We start from the raw sequence: 15493 nt of genomic DNA on the forward strand, positions 1-15493 counted from the left end.
TAGTGCATGATAATTTAGGACATACCCATTTTTTAGAAGTCACAAAAATTGCACGTAGTTCGAGATACTCATCATTGAATTTCAAGAGCGAAATCGAAACTGATCGCGCACGAAGCGCGACTACTCTGCTACGTCAGACCAGAACTGCCCATGACAGGGAAGTGACGAAATCTCAATCAAGGCGTGCTGAAACAGAATCTGGCCAGAAAAATCAGCAAGCCTTCTGAATTACACAAGTAGACAGCTTATTCTTTGCATGCAATGTGTAGTGCTGCCTAACAGGCACGAAAAACCATTTCGCCTGTCTGCAAGAAGCGCCACTGTGGCTGCACCCGAATTTTATGCTTCCCAGACAAAGAAAAGATTGATATGCCGTTTTCTTGTGCATAGCTCGAAAGAAACAGATGAGCACCAAACACAACACTCAAAAATAAGACTATGCGTTGGCACAAGTGAGATGACTGGCAGCTTTTCGCAAAAAGATAGACTGCGGCACGCCTTCATTCAAGATTCACTTCTTTGCGGACTTGTACACATTACAGAAAATAAGTAACCAATTGCAATTACTTTCTTTAAAATGTAATTGATTGCAGTAGTAAATTACAACCCCAGAAAAGTAACTGAGCAATCACAGAAATGTAATCAATTACTTTGCGTCACTTTCCCATCAAAATTTTGTTGCCCTAACACAATAATACAAGTTTACTGAAACAACGAACTACTGTGGCTTGCATGATAGAAGGCTGGGAGGCTTGCTGTGGGTTCGGTGATAAAGTTTTACACGTTAACTTTCAACAGAAATTCTTTTTCAAAGTTGTTGTCGCTGATTCTTCCACGTTTCCTCGTAAAATGGACACTAAAGAGAAACAATGAATTGGTTTAGATTGATAAAGTGTGCTCGGAGAACTCTATTGTAGTTTATTTCACCACCATAGGTTTGTTATTAGAGGAGAAAACCAAGTTCAAAGTTTCATTTTTAAATTTCGCGCCGAACTTTGTAATTCGTGACGTAAAGGATTTCAAAGAGCATTTAACGTATTTTGGTGCCACTGGCTCGACGAAATTTTCGCAAACTCGTTATGTCAAGTCTCTGGCCCCGTCAGAGGACAATGTACTTCGATTTAACCGATTAGGAACTACGTAGGGCCAAGCAGGCGCCGTGAAAAATATGTGACGTCACGGCAAATGGTGCGGGAATTCCAAGGTGGCGTCGCCACCTGTATTTTCTTTTTGCGCGTTTTCTCGCTGATTAAGCGTCTTCTCGCAGCAAGCGCGGTGTTTTTGGTATTGTGGAAGACTACTTTACTAATGCGAGAAAAATCGTTTTGCTCTTTAGTGTCCCTTTAAAGGGACCCTGAAACGGTTTTTTGAAGTTTTGTCCGCGTTTATGCTAGTGCATCATCAAATCATTCGCACCACAAATTAAGCGACGCACCGTGTACCAAGGCCGCTGCGGACAATTATATCTATGCCCTCCTTTTCACCACTGCTTTGCCTCCTCAACTCATGAGACACGCTGGCATCGCAGCGCTTTCATGAGCGCACTCCATGGCACACTCGACGGTTTGAGCTTCGCCCAGTTAGAGTGTACTAAAACTAGAGTGGCCCAGTCATGGCTAGTCATGGCCTCCGATATTGCGCGCCGACAGGTTGCGCGCAATCTCGGAGGCCCATTGTGCCCGGCAGCACGCCGTCTGGCAACAAAAACGAAGCTCGCGTAGTGGTTGATATCGGCTTCGACAAGTGCCGCCACACGACCAGCCGATCTTATTTTATCCTGTACGGCGACAACCTGCACAAGCGTGCGGACGAACAAAAAGAATTCGAGAATGATCACCGATAAGCATAAACTCGGGCAATGTGGTTGTGTATTGAACTTACAGCCGCAGACACGTGGATCGTGGCGTTGACCGGATAGCGTGAGCGCGACGCGACGCTCGCCAGATGCCTCACAAACATTACACGATGTCGCACCTTTACAAGTCGCCAATTGCTAGATATGTGATACACAGCACAGATTGGGCAATTCATTGTGTCCAAGAAAAGAAACCTCGAGATAAACACCGTCGCTCAGCTCACGTCAACACGGAGCACGTTGTAACACAGGCAGACGACGCTCGCAGCTCACAGGAGGTTCAGTGACGTGGACTGGGTATATCCAATCAGATCGGTCGCTGGGTGCTACGTGTATTGTTCCAATACACGTAGCACCCAGCGTGTATTAGAACAATTCTACGTGTAAAAGGCGCGAAAAGTTGAAAACTCGTTCGGCTGAGCCGCTGCGATCTGTAGCGATTCACATGTTTAAAGTATTGTAATAAATTACGACGCAGAGAGCTTCGAATGATTCTTAGGACTTGCTTTACCGGCTCAATGCGTTTATACAAAATCGTCAAAACCTTTTCAGGGTGCCTTTTTAAAAGATCAGCTGCTACACTGAACACTCCCTCAATGCATGCGCTGAAGGGAAGGGCGGTATTGTAACGTAGGATCACCTTGCGCACCAGCTCGTAGTTGCGCAGTGTTTCGCTGTGGCTGGCGCTCGGGTAAGGCATTGCAGGTAAGGCCAAGGAAGAGGCGAGAAAATAAGCTCTGTAGGGCGCCCCGTCTGACGGGAAGCGGGGTCACTTCCGAGCGGTCGCATATTTTTTCGGGAGGAGAACTGCCGCAGAAGGCTGGTTACAAATTTATTTTTTTAGGAGGAAGTGATTTTCGGGACGAGAACTGCTGCAGAAGACTGGTTACAACTTGATTTTTTTTTTTGGAAAAGTCATTTTCGTGACGAGAACTGCCGCAAAAGACTGATTACAACTTGATTTTTGGGGGAACAACTCATTTTTGGGACGATAACTGTCGCTGAAGACTGGTTGTAACTTGATTTTTTGGAGAGAAAAGTAATTTTCAGGACGAGAACTGCTGCAGAAGACTGGTTACAACTTCATTATTTGGGGGGGGGGGGGGAGTAATTTTCGGGACGAGAACTGCCGCAGAAGTCTGGTTACAACTTGATTTTGGGGGAAAAAAGTAATTTTTCGGGACGAGAACTGCCGCAGAAGATTGGTTACAACTTGATTTTTGGCGAAAAAATAAATTTCGGGACGAGAACAGCCGCAGAAGACTGGTTACAACTTGATTTCTTGGGGAAAAGTAATTGATTACCGGTAATCAGTTACAAAAAAATGTGATTGTATTACCCAGAACGTTACAGTTCCGAAAAAATTTTCACCATCTCCCACTTAAGGGAACCATGTGCGGATGGGAAGGAGCGCATGGGTCGACTTAACGTTCCGTTCATCACGGGCACCTTGCCCGATGCTAACGCGTCCTTGCATGTGGAGCACACCATGAATTCACTGTAGTTGCTGTTGCTGTTACTCGTCCCGAACTCTTGTTGGCGCATGCCACGCGGGTTCACCGCGCATCTGCAGAATCTCGGTCCCCGACGCCATCACGTGGGTGCTGAGAGAGTGTAAAGGGGAGAAGCCACAACGTCTTACCCAGCCCCTTACACAGGCCCGAACGCGCTAGCACGTGCCAGCGCGTTCTGACTAGAATGCAACGCGTTGGTTCATCGCGCGTCTGCAGAATCTCGTTCGCCGACGCCATCACGATTGCTGAGAGAGTGTAAGGGGGAGAGGCCAGAGCGTCTTACCCAGCCCCTTACACAGGCCCGAACGCGCTAGCGCGTGCCAGCACACGTGGTTTTGTCTGCGTTACGCCAAGCTAGGACAGCATACGGCAGCCCGGGCCCCTAAAGTGCTCTGCACGTATCATCATCAAGGCGGTCGAAGAACAAGACGAAGAAGACTTCTCTTTGACGCGAGCGCGCGCTCTGCACGTATCATCATCAAGGCGGTCGAAGAACAAGACGAAGAAGACTTCTCCTTGGCGCGAGCGCGCGCTCAATATGTTACAGATGGCTATGGTAGGTTTTAGAAAGCGGACGGTCGCCAATGGAACTACGGACAAAGCCCAGCGCAAAAGCTGCTTCGCATCTAAAATTAATCGATTATATTACAGAATTACAGGAAAATTTAATTGATTACAAGTAATCGATTACTTGTAACGCGTTACGCACAACTCCTCTTCTTTGTCACTGGTAGGTCCGGTCCGACTTAGCAGAGTTGTCGCGCTTCGTGTGCGCCGGGCGCGGTCAGTTTCGAATTCGCCCTTGAAGTTCAATTATGAATATCTCGAACTACGCGCAATTTTTCTGATTTCTAAAAATAGGGTATGCCGTAAATTATGCACTACAATTGTGAATGACCGCACATACGTACGGGCTGTCCGATCCAGAGGTTAACATCTGCACCTGCGTAAATATTCCAGCTTTTTTTCTGAAAATGGGATAAGAAATGTAAAACGCGTGATTCGGGAAATCTGAATGCATTTCTAAGCTCGAAGGATTTGTCGGCATGGCTTACACCAAGCTTCAACTACAGGAAGGGCACATGCCACCCCCCCCCCTCCTTCCTCCCCTGGTGCAGCGTTAGGGGGGGGGGTGGCAGGGAAGAGCCCGCTTCCCTCGGCCGCGGCCGGGATTTGGGTCCGCACCCATCGGAATTAGACTGCTGACCGTACTTTCTGGCAGCTATTCAGTGATTCCACTCCTGCGCCAAAGTGCGCCAAATTAGAGTTACTGGCCATCCTGTTAAGACGTAAATTGCGCCAAACTGCGCCAGAGTCTCGGGTATGACGGTCTATCATAGGCAATCACTCCACCGGCGCGTCAAAACATGTGCAGTTTGATCTTGGGCCCAGAGGCGTAAATGCAGAAACAGAGACGCACATCTTGCCATGGCGGCTTTTTTGTTTTTTATAAATATAGGTTTTATTTCTAATTATACCAGAATGAAAATCTTACTTCGAAATAATTTGTCTTTTAAAAAAGGAGCATGGGTTCACACCTCACGTAAATGCACTGTGCTAATGAGTGTTCTCGAAAGCCCATCGAACGGCAGTTCCACTTTCAATGCCGCTTTACACAACTGAGGGGTACTGAACACAGCTACACACGTGCCACAATATATATATATATATATATATATATATATATATATATATATATATATATATATATATATATATATATATATATATATATATATATATATCTGTGTGTGTGTGTAGAAAGGTGGAAGCAGTACACTGAACTGTCAAGCAATTGAAATGTGATGTTTGACACAACTCTCACTTGCAAGTGGTGTCCCCCCCAGGCTGACCACAAGAGGAATCAAGATCCCCCTGACCCCCCCCCCCCCCATGATATGCGTGTTTGGGGCCACCAAAGCCATGGGCCAAGGATTATTCTGCAGAAAAAGAACGCTCGCGCGTGCGTCCCGGTTAAGCCATGACGCCATGCACGGCACCGACCATATCTTACACCGTGGTACCGACGCAGTTTCTGCTGTGCAAGCCGGCTCGACGGCAAAACGCGCTGTCCGCCTAGGCTCGTGACTTCGGTGATCAGGTGCGGCGGCGATTGATCGGCTGACATCGTCTGTTCCAGAAACGCCGCTGGTAGCTCGTTTCAAGCAGAAATGAAGTATTATCTGGGTAGCGCAACAAAACATGGACACAAGAAGAGGGCGAAGCAAGCACTCGTCCCCTTTGTTTCTTCCTGTGTTTGTTGTGCTATCCAGACAACATTTCTGCTATGACTGACCAATTTCGCCGCCCTCGGTTCAAGTGCCGCACGGCATGTAATTAAGGTGTAATGGGTCGCTCTCCAGCGCCTTCTAGTGGGTCGTCCTCTTTGGTTGCTTGAAAAAGAACGCCGCTCGCGCAGGGAATTCGTGCCTTGCCGTGACTGTCGCCATTACTCATTGTCGTTGAGTACTGTCTATTAAACACCTTAACAATTTGGTGGAGAGTGCTCTGCTCCCATTCAATGCCCCTGGAGCTCCGATCCCGTACCCTGCCATCTACCATGCCTCAAGACGCCGCCCAGCAAACGCCTCCTCTCGCAACAAGCACATGTCCCGGTGTCCCCCGTATACGCGATCCACCTATCTTCACTGGCTCCGATAGCACCGACGTGGAGGACTGGCTCGCAATTTACGAGCGCGTCAGCATCCCCAACAAATGGGACGAAGAAGGCAAGTTAAGCAACTTGGTATTCTACCTCGCGGGCGTAGCAAGCTTGTGGTACAACAACCACGCGTCCGATTTTGCGACTTGGTCCGATTTCAAGACCGCCGTCATCAGCGTTTTTGGCCGCCCAGCAGTTCGTAAGCTGCAAGCCGAACAGCGCTTACGTGAACGATCTCAGCAGGCCGGTGAATCTTTCACAAGTTATATCGAAGACGTCCTCGACTTGTGTAAGAAGGCCAACGGAACCATGTCTGAGTCTGACAGGATCAGGAACGTAATGAAAGGCATTGACGACGATGCCTTCACCATGCTCCTCGCCAAAAACCCTAGCACAGTGGCCGAGGTCATAACGCTGTGCCAGAGCTACGAGGAGCTCCGCCGGCAGCGTTCGATGACCCGTCGCTCCCCATCACGCGACGCAGAGCTTGCTGGCTTGGCGGCAATATCTGACCAGGCCGCGTTGCTGGCAGAAGTCAAGTCATTCGTGCGCGAGGAAATTGCACGCCAGGTCTCCCTCCTCGCCTTTGCCCACCCGCCGCACGTTCAACAGTCGTCGACCACCCTTCTTCCTCCTCTCCGCCGAGCGATTGAGCAGGAAATTGCGGAAGTCATGCCTGAGTACCACCCGCAACCTCCGGCTCCTGCGCCCCAGAGTTACCCTCCCGTTGTTGCCAGGACGCCCCAAGTAATTCCTGCGGCTGCCCCAATGAGTTACGCCGAAGCCGCCGCTAGACCTCCGTTCTTTGAGGCGGGTGTGCCGGCTACATATGCTGACGCCATCCCTCGGCCCCGACTGCAGCCCACCATGCAGTCATTTCAGCAGCCGACCCGTCAATCACGTACTGCGACATGGGCGGGACCTACCCCGGCGAACCGATGGCGCACCCCCGACAACCGGCCCATCTGCTTTGCTTGCGGTTACGCCGGTCACGTGGCACGTTATTGTCAACGCGTGCAGCCGCCTCGAGTCGCGTCACCTGTCACCAGCCAGTCAAGTCGTGCATTCTACGACCCACCTCCACCTATGTCGCCGACGTCACGCCCACCTCCAGCTACTCGCCGCTCTCCGTCTCCACGACGTCGATCACTGTCACCCATGCGGCCACGTTCGGTCGCACGAGAGCAGGAAAACTAGTCGTCGCAGTCCAGGAGGCAAGGGCTGCGACGCTATCGAACTGTGAAAGCCCTCAGCGAAGTCCATCGAATGTAATCGACGTACTTGTGGACGGTGTTCGCGCATCGGCCCTTATCGATACTGGAGCCGCTGTATCCGTTATGGACGCAAAACTTTGCCGCTTACTTCGAAAAGTGATGACGCCACTTTCTGGGATGTCCCTCCGTACCGCGAGCTCCCAGAGTATTCATCCCACAGCAGTATGCACTGCTCGCGTCGTCATTCAGGACGTTCTGTACGACGTCGAGTTCATCATAATTGCGGCATGCTCTCACGACGTCATCTTGGGATGGGATTTCCTCTCCCGCCACGACGCCGTAATTCGTTGCGCACCAGCCGAAATCGAACTCTCACCGTTCTCACACTTGACGCCGACAGACAGCCCATCGGCAGTGAGCAAGATCCTCGTCACAGACGATGCGAAAGTGCCTCCAAACTCGTCAACGGCTGTGTCGGTCTACTGCGCCGGTCTCTCCGACACCATTGCACTCCTTTCGCCATCTGCCCGCGTCTGCACTAGGAAAGGGTTGCTGGTACCTTTTGCGACCGTGCGAGTCACTCAGGGCAGCACCACTATTTTTGTTACCAACCCATCCCCGTGCATTGTTACGTTGGTTCGAGGGGAATGTCTCGGCAAAGTGGAACCCGTTGAAGACGCACAAGTTCTGGACGCACCCGATGACTCGCACTGTACCAGTTCCCGCACCATCAGTGCTGTTTCCACGTCTGATTCGTCACCTACTGATGTATTTGGTCCCTCCATTGCTGACAACCTTACGTCGGTCCAGCGTTCGCAGCTTCTGTGCTTGTTGGATGAATTTCGTCATTCTTTCGATGTCGGGCAAACATCCCTCGGCCGCACGTCCGCTGTTACGCATCGCATCGACACTGGCGCCCAACCACCACTGCGGCAACGTCCATATCGCGTGTCTCCCACAGAACGCCGGGTAATTAACGAGCAAGTGGACGATATGCTTCGACGCGATGTAATTCGGCCCTCCGACAGCCCATGGGCGTCTCCTGTTGTTCTCGTTGCGAAGAAGGACGGTTCTGTGCGGTTCTGTGTCGACTACCGACGGCTCAACAAGATCACCCGCAAGGATGTTTATCCACTGCCGCGAATCGACGACGCGATTGACAGCCTCCAAGGAGCAGAATTCTTTTCGTCTCTCGATTTGCGCTCGGGGTACTGGCAAGTACCCATGGCTGATGACGCTCGACCAAAGACAGCCTTTGTCACGCCCGACGGCTTGTACGAGTTCAACGTCATGCCGTTCGGTCTGTGTAATGCGCCCGCGACCTTCGAGCGCATGATGGACACCGTTCTGCGTAACTTGAAATGGCACACGTGCCTGTGTTACCTGGACGACGTCGTCGTCTTCGCTCCGGACTTCTCCACGCATCTCCAACGTCTGCGACATGTTTTGACACGTTTGAGCAACGCCGGCCTCCAACTGAATCTGAAGAAGTGCCGATTTGCGGCACGGCAGCTGACAATCCTCGGCTACGTCGTGTCCAAAGACGGAATCCTTCCCGATCCGGCCAAGCTTCGGGCCGTGGCCGAATTTCCCAAACCTACGTCCGTCAAAGAACTGCGCAGTTTCGTCGGACTGTGTTCATACTTTCGACGCTTCATACGAAACTTTGCCACCATCATATCGCCGCTGACGAAGCTCCTTGGAAGTAACGGACCCCTAAATTCGTGGTCGTCCGAGTGTGACGACGCATTCGCAAAGCTCCGTCGCTTGTTGACCTCTCCTCCCATACTACGCCACTACGACCCTACGGCCCCAACGGAGGTACACACGGACGCCAGCGGCGTAGGCCTCGGCGCTGTCCTTGCGCAACGCAAACCAGGGTTCCCCGAATATGTCGTGGCATACGCAAGCCGTACGCTTACCAGAGCCGAGACCAATTACTCAGTCACGGAAAAAGAGTGCCTGGCGATCATATGGGCCCTTACAAAGTTTCGACCTTATTTGTATGGTCGCCCATTTGATGTCATCACCGACCATCATGCACTATGCTGGCTGTCGTCATTGAAGGATCCCTCAGGCCGTCTCGCCCGCTGGGCACTTCGCCTGCAGGACTACGACATCCGCGTGCTGTACCGCAACGGACGCCAGCATGCTGACGCCGACGCCCTCTCGCGCTCTCCCTTGCCTGACGACAATGCCCCCTGCTCAGTATCTCACATAACTGTTGCTTCAATCAGCGTTCACACCATCGCTACCGAACAGCGCAAGGATAAATGGATCGCCTCGCTGATCGACTTGCTCACTGATCCGACGGCAACACCATCCACTCGCGCGTTGCGTCGTCAAGCCCACCATTTCGCCGTTCGTGACGACCTCCTGCACCGACGCAATTACAACGCCGACGGCCGCCAGTGGCTACTAGTGATACCCCGCAGTCTGCGTTCTGATATATGCGAGGCCTTCCACTCTGACCCGCAATGCGCGCACTCTGGGGTATCCAAAACTTACCACCGCATCCGACAACGATACTTCTGGCGTGGGATGTACCGCTACGTGCAGAAGTTCGTTCGCTCCTGCCTCGATTGCCAACGCCGAAAACCTGCAACGCACGTGTCGCCAGCAGGTCTACAACCATTACCTTGCCCTAACCGTCCGTTCGGGCGCGTGGGCATCGATTTGTATGGACCACTTCCTCTGACTTCGGCTGGTAACCGCTGGGCCATCGTCGCTGTTGACCATCTAACGCGCTACGCCGAAACCGCCGCCCTCCCAGCGGCTACAGCGCGCGATGTTGCCTCCTTCCTACTACACCGATTCATACTGCGTCACGGTCCACCCCAAGAGCTTCTCAGCGATCGAGGCCGTGTCTTCTTATCGGAAGTCGTGGAAGCCATTCTGAAAGAGTGTCATGCTGTTCACCGCAAAACTGCTGCTTACCACCCGCAGACGAATGGCCTAACCGAACGCTTTAACCGCACGCTCGGCGACATGCTGTCAATGTACGTCGCCGCCGATCACACCAATTGGGATGCCATTCTGCCCTTCGTCACCTACGCCTATAACACCGCCCCTCAGAGCACTACTGGTTTTTCACCGTTCTTCTTACTGTACGGAAGGCACCCGTCGCACACCATCGACACGATACTTCCATACAAGCCGGATTCATCTGAGTGTGCGCCTATTTCTGACACAGCCAGGCTCGCTGAAGAGTGTCGCGAGCTTGCAAAGACATTTACGACGCAGGAACAAGAGCTGCAGAAGAGCATTCGCGATGGCACCACCACTTCTGAACCCACGTTCCTCCCTGAAGCGCTCGTATGGCTCTCGGTCCCTACCACTGCAAGTGGCCTTTCTTCAAAACTGCTGCCGAAATACGAAGGCCCATACCGGATCGTCGAGCGCACATCCCCGGTCAACTATTTGATCGAACCCACCGAACCAGCTTCGGACATGCGCCGTCGAGGGCGCGACATTGTCAACGTGGAGCGCCTCAAGGCCTACTATGACCCACTCATAGTGACGAGCTGTTAGGTCGCCGGACGGCTCCCTTTTCGTACCCGGGGTAATTGTAGAGAAGCCTTGGGACATGGTAATGGGTTACCCTCTCCAGCGCCTTCTAGTGGGTCGTCCTCTTTGGTTGCTTGAAAAAGAACGCCGCTCGCGCAGGGAATTCGTGCCTTGCCGTGACTGTCGCCATTACTCATTGTCGTTGAGTACTGTCTATTAAACACCTTAACAAAGGCAATATTCAATAGGGGAGCATGCTGCGTCAATTACAAGAAGAGAAGGAGCGAACTTGCCCGCTCATTGCAGTCCATGCTTGGGATGCGAGCCAGTATTAAAAAATGTAAAAATTCTAGGCAGGAGCAAGGACAGAGTAGGGCGTGAGATGTTAGAAGCTTTTTATATAAAGAAATGGGCGATGACTGGGTGGCAGGCCTGTTGCTCTGTATAGCGCCGAAAGCAATTTTCTGCGCAGCTTTCGTTGATGTGAGGTAGGCTTGACGTGTATATCCTCCTTCTTTCTATTTCTCTGGGACGTATGTATGAACATATCCCTTACAAAAATATTTGGTAACATTAAGTTGACGGTCTAAAGACAATTGTTACTAGAACCTACCAACAATCAAAAGAGTGTCTACCAACTGTCTTTAGACGTCTGTACCAACAATCAATCAAGGCTCTGGCTGCAATTGGCCACCAACTTTAAACAGACTCATGTTCATAGGTTGTCTGGTGACCTCGTAGTAACGCCCTATCAACAATGTTCAACAGACACCCTACCACTGTGAGCAAAAAAAAGCCGAGATGGGAGTAAATGGACTCGTCCTCTAGCGCACGCCCCTATGGGGGTTTTATATACTCCGTCAAGGGGAGTAAAAAATTTACCCCCTTTAAGGACGGAGGTTTTGGATGGACTGAGGGGAGTATTTCTTTGCATCCATAGGGGAGCTTTTCGCTGTCGCACCATGCGCCAGAGAATCTTTAATTAAATTAGCATCGAAACACGCAAACTCGATCACACGTACACAAACATGCACACAACATTCGCAAAGTAATACAATACTCACACTGACAACCGCTCGCCACCCGCTCTTCACAAACAAACTTTGGTCACCGAGTATATATAGGCACCACATCTTGACCTCCAATGTAGCTCAGATGGGACACTTCTTTTCCGTGTAATTAAGCAACAAACATTCATGGCGTACGTGTAAATTTGCGGTGGGCTTATAGATACCACTCAGGCACACCTATCTTTTACTAAAAATCCACCTAACATTCAACGACTTTTTTTAATTAGCGAATTTTGCGGGAGCCTTTCTCATATAAAGCCGCTGCATGCGTACATGCAGGTCCTCGTCGGCACGTGCACAATTATATGTGAAGACATACGCGTTTTGGGGATGGGAAAGTGCGGAGAGGTTTAATGTTCGATGACTTTGCATCCCTAGCTAAAGCTAAACCATCTTTTGAAGGTACATATAAAATAGTACTTATAAATGAGGCCTTCAGGGGGTGTATTTAGAATTGTCTTTATACGTCAGTGAGAAGGAGGCGTTCAGACGGTCTACATAAAATAGTCTTTATACAAAAGTAAGAAGGAGGTCTTTAGACGGTCTACATAAAATGGTCTTTACACAAAAGTAAGAAGCAGGCCTTCAGACGGTCTACATAAAATAGTCTTTATACAAAAGTAAGAAGGAGGTCTTTAGACGGTCTACATAAAATAGTCTTTATACAAAAGTAAGAAGCAGGCCTTCAGACGGTCTACATAAAATAGTCTTTATACAAAAGTAAGAAGGAGGTCTTTAGACGGTCTACATAAAATAGTCTTTATACAAAAGTAAGAAGCAGGTCTTTAGACGGTCTACATAAAATAGTCTTTATACAAAAGTAAGAAGGAGGTCTTTAGACGGTCGATTGACAAATGTTACTAGATCGCAAATGTTACTAGACGGTCACCAATGTCAATAGATGGTTACTAGGCGGTCTACTCAATGTTACTAGCCATTTTTGTAAGGGATGCACGAACTCGCCCAGCAAGAAGTTCTTCTAAAATACTTTCTCACCATAGACAATGTTCAATAATCAATCATAGGTATCAATACAAACAAGTGAGAAGAAAAAGAGGCTGGCTTTCGCCTTCGGAGAATCTATAAAAAGGGCCGCGTGAATTTTTATCATTGAGGCATGGGCGTCAGCAAGGGGTTGCGAAAAGGCACTTGCCCTCCTCACCCCTAGCAACAGCAGCTCCTGCATCTCAAGCCCCACCACCAGGGGCGTAGCCACGTTAGGGCACACCGGGCCCGTGCCCCCCCCCCCCCGAAATTTTTTTTTTTTTTGCCATAGTATACAGAGCAGAAAACGACACTCGACCACATCTGCCTGCTCGTCCCCACTACAGATCAAGGAGGTGCCCCCCCCCCCCCGAAAAAATTTCTGCCTACGCCCCTGCCCACCCCCCCCTCCCCCATCCGAATACAATGTACTGCCGACGCCGATGTGTAATAATATCTAGGGTTTAACGTCGTAGTGGAGGGCTCCGGAAATTGCGGCCACCTGTTGTTCTTTAACGTGCACCTAAATCTAAGTACACGGGCCTCAAACATTTTCGCCTCCATCGAAAATGCAGCCACCGCGGCCGGGATTCGATCCCGCGACCTTCGGGTCAGCAATCGAACGCCATAACCACTAGACCACCGTGGCGGGGCGCCGACGCCCATGCATTGAGTCACTGTTGTATGCCGCGGCTTTTGTGTGTCACTTCTGCTGATTTAAATTGCAGCATCTTATTAGCACAAAGACTATAAATATGTGGCAGGAGCCCTGCACTTTAACACTTTCGGGACCGCGGAAAAATCGGTTGTTTTTGGCTAGTCAAGGAAATATTTTTTTCCTGCCACAGAATACAGTTGATGCTCAAGTGTAGGGCATCGAATGATAGGGGTAGAATTGGTCTTTCCAACAGTATTAATTCCAAACAACGGATTTATTTCGAATATAATAAAAAATTAACAAAGAAAGAAAAATGCATCAAAAAGAAAGAAAGATTCACAAAAACACGAATGCTAATCTGCAAAGGTTAAACATTAAAAAAAAATCGAAATATACGTTTTGAACGCAAAGCCCTCGTAGAATATTAGTGGAAATATAGGCTCTGTAAGTACAAAGATTACTTACATAAATACAAGAATATAGGCACTAGTGCCTATCATGCCACCGCACGTTGCAGGATCTCGACGCGGTGCAACAAAGGCTGGCTGCGCATGTATCGGGAAAAAAAAAGTTTTTTTCTGTTCACCTTTCCTAGCATAGTTTGCAGTTCTGGTATTTATCAATTTTCCTGTGTATTTGTTGAAATGAACAGTGTAGCCTGTTCCAAATCTGCAAAAATCCGTAATTGTACCCTCATTTGACCTCTTTCTCGCTCATATACTGCCGAATACCATACCGACCTTCACATTTCACCACTTTCTCATCGACTGAAAGGTTCCGACGGGGTTAAAAGATAGCGTAGAAAAATCGTTCATGTGTTGCAATAGAGAAGACACGTGGTGAAGATTCTCATGGGATGTGACGGTCGTCTTCTTCAGATCAGAGACACTCAAGAAGCGTTCAACCTTTTCCGTGGCATCACTACGGTGGACGAAGGCCTGGAAATATGTGTCGTCGACAACAACACCAATGCAAGCGCGGGACATCAGCGATTACCATGTGCACATGGAGTGAGATGAACTTTCTCATCTTCTCTTCAGTAAACTCCCTCCATGGATCCGTCCCTCTCATTGTATGTCGGCGTTTCGAAAGTATGCATCCACGCATACTTATCTGTGTGGTTGCATATCTCTCTGACGACTTCTGCGGTAAAAAACAACACGAAGACGCCGCCGCGCAGCACACCGGAACGTTGGGTCAAAGTCCGCTCCGCGCCGTCTTCGCGAAGAGAACTGCGCTCTTTCTGAAGCCGGCGCCAAATACTCCCGCCCGAATGAAGTTAACACCTTGCAGATAAGAGCTGTTATTTTTAGAACACACCGGATACGTTTACATCGACGCGCGGCAGCGATAAAACGACCCGAGGAGAAGACGAAACTTACCGGCGGATGTTCCGGAGAGGTTTGACGCACTTTCGCCGTCCGTACTGAAACCTGGCGAATCGAAGTCGTCTTCCGTGTCTGTGGTGCTACCATCATCCAGAGATTCCCGCTCACATTAATCGGAATCCGTCGAAATTCGCCGTTTCTGTGGAGCACCCGCGAGCGGCGTCGACGCGAAGTCTGAAACAACGAGCGCTCACCTACCCGACTGCGAACGAGCTTTAAAAATCTCCCCGCGGTGGAAAAAACAAACTCGCAAGCAAAACTGATAAAAAAACATGTTATTTTATGCTTTCTATTGCGTTAGCTGTCCAGAACCGCTCAGAGAGTGCCAAAACTTGATCTTGAAGTCATCGATAACATACTATCGATGGGTATAGGTGCGGTCACGAAAGTGTTAATGACTACATAGTTGAGTTGAGCGTTATTTCATAATATACAACCAGTACTCTGTGTTTCTGCACAAGCAGTACTCTGCTTGTGTAGAAAAATATAGCTGAGGAGGTTATTCCGCACCATCCAATTACACGACGACCTTATTTCCGCATAATGGAGTGAAATGAGGAGTGCTCCTGAGAGCATTTCCTCCATGAGATTTGCAAAGAATCGAGATATTTATGTAGCTCACCACAAGAGTTCATTCATAA

This window comes from Rhipicephalus sanguineus, chromosome 2, assembly GCF_013339695.2.
Source record: "Rhipicephalus sanguineus isolate Rsan-2018 chromosome 2, BIME_Rsan_1.4, whole genome shotgun sequence".
Classification (NCBI taxonomy): domain Eukaryota; kingdom Metazoa; phylum Arthropoda; class Arachnida; order Ixodida; family Ixodidae; genus Rhipicephalus; species Rhipicephalus sanguineus.